Below are 2,771 nucleotides of genomic sequence, written 5' to 3' on the forward strand. Positions count from 1 at the left end.
CAATAATTCAATACAAAATTACTACACCAATTACACAATATTTTGATAACAATTTGGGTAAAGATATTCCAGGGTCATGGACTTGCTAGAGATCATGCTACTATTTTAGCTTAAGATTGATTTATTGAATTATCCGGGTTATTGATTATAGGGTTAATAATATTCATAAGAATCTTTCGAGTTCTTATGCATCTATTCAAGTTAAACTAATACCTATATGTCTATGGTATTAATATTAGCAAGAATGCATTTACAACTCCTATTTTTCAACCAAACAAGGCAATTAAGTATATGTCTATCTTAATTGCAAATTCTTCACCCGATGCCCGAGATTCAAAACTTGTTCTATTTGATTCTATATGCAACCAAGAATTTTCTTTGTCAAGTTTAATTCAAGATTCGTAAATAATATTTCACTGTTAGCTACGCAGTAAAATAATTAAAAGCAGAATCAAATAAACAACCCATAACGATAGATTCAAGATCTTCAATCTAAGCTTCAAACAACAAGATCATCTAACACCCATGACCCAAGAATACTAGAGTTTTTAGCTACTCATAATCATACAAAAATCAACAATAAAAGTTTTAAACATAATATAAACAAACAAATAGAAAGAAAGTTTAGAAGAACTCTTTGAATCCTTGCTCCAAGATGTTGTTCTTCTTCTCCTTTCTTAGCTCCAAGATGAAGCTCCTCCTTCTTCTATGGCTTTTTCTCCCTCAAAATCTGATCTTTTTCTCAATAATGGAGCTTTACTTTATGTAAGTTGAGTGGATTCTCTCAGATTTCCCATTTTGCCCCCAAATAAGTGATTTCTCGGACTGGACTTGCGCGGGAGCGCATGACCAGCGCATGACCCGCGCTAGTAGGGTTTCTTTCTGTCCAAATCACTGAACTAGCGTGGGAGCGCATGACCAGCACATGACCAGCGCTAGTGGGGTTTTCTCTTGTTAAGATGTTGCTGCTCAACTTTTCGTCATTTGACTCCATTTTTCACTTGATTACCATCATAAATCCTCATTTGTTTATTGAACTCCTGTGAGACATTAAAGTCATGATTAGAGCCAATTTTTGCATTATTTGAACATTTACAATAGTAAACCATCCTTAAGTTGAGCTAAAACATAGGCTATATTAAACAATTTAGCCTATTATCAACACCCCACACTTAGCTTATTGCTAGTCCTCGAGCAATTAACATACACTTCACATAAGGACGATCTTTTTATCAAACAATTTCTTGTAATAACACATGTTGACACTTAGGTACCAATTCATAATAATTCAACCTCAAGACATGACTCACAAGTGCCACGCATTTTCATAACTTGCTTACTTGCTCTAACACAAAGGTCAAAAATTCTCCTTGCCTTTAAAAATCATGTGCCCTCCCACAAATAATATAGACTAGTTCCTCTCAAAATAATAATCAAGAATATTCAGGAACTCAAAATAGGAAGAATTAACTCATTCTCAAAATAGAAATTCATGTGCAACAGATGACATACCATATGCTTGCCCCTAGTGTAATACTCTACTAATTGAACTTATTCAGTCAAGGATCTAGTAGGACTTTTATTGGTTGTAATGTAGGCTAGAAAAAAAGTGTGAAAAATATAGAATGTAGTAACTACACCTCTTTGAACACTTCCTATCATACAACATATTTCAAAATTTCAGCATCATTCCTATGTTAAACCATCTCCAACCTTTTTGAGATTTTACATACTAACAACAAATTCCATTCTCTTCAAGCACCTTAGGTTAGGGAATGTTACTACTGAAAATTCATCCCCTATATATATACATATATACATATATGAATTATTCTTCACACTTTTTTTGATTTTTTTTTTCAAATAAACTAACCAATCTCTTCTCAACTTTTTCAACATTAAAACAACATTAAGTGCTCATGAGAGATAGAGGTGCAAACAACTAATATATTACATAAATTGGTAAAGTTTATAACATGGGTGCCAAAGAAATAGGATTAACGGCTCAAAAGGTTTGACTAAGATATATACAATTAGGTGGAAATAATTATCAAACTAGTTCAACAAAGAAATGTCTATATCATCTCCTAAACTGAATAATGCTACTATTTCGCTTTGCAAAACACTTGGGGGCAAGTTCTAGACATCAACTATTATACACAGAATATTCCAGCAATCCTTACTCACACATTGGCACACAATTCACTCAAGCTTGGATCTTTCTCGACTCTCTAGTCAAAGCAGTTAAGCATAGTCATAATTATACAATTTAAGGCACTTACTTTAGAATCAAGAATTGAGATTTGAACATCACAAATAAGGCATATATCACTTTTCAAGCATGTGCATCTGAGAAGAATTAACTCTTTAATTTAGGAACTTTTTATTCAATTGACATAAAGGAGAAAAAAATTACTATACCCGGTTCAAATACACCCTTGGAAAAGAACCATGGCATAAAGAAAAACCAAGGGGAATTATTTAAATTAAACCAAAATTAGCGTACATTAAACTGAAAAATAAAATAAACAAAAATATATTATTATTTTTTTCGAATTAATTCTGATTTTTTTTTCGTTTTTTTTTTCCGACTAAATCAAGAAAATCCAGTAGCAATATTTCGAAATAGGACTACTATCTATCAATACTGTAATTTAACAAAACAAACGAAAAGCAACTTTAACACACTAAATAAAATCAAAAAAAAATAATTAAACTCAATCAAATAAAGAGCAATTTGACAAAGTGAATACATTATAATAGGGGCAAAC

Source organism: Nicotiana sylvestris, chromosome 3 (assembly GCF_000393655.2).
Source record: "Nicotiana sylvestris chromosome 3, ASM39365v2, whole genome shotgun sequence".
NCBI classification, from domain to species: Eukaryota; Viridiplantae; Streptophyta; class Magnoliopsida; order Solanales; family Solanaceae; genus Nicotiana; species Nicotiana sylvestris.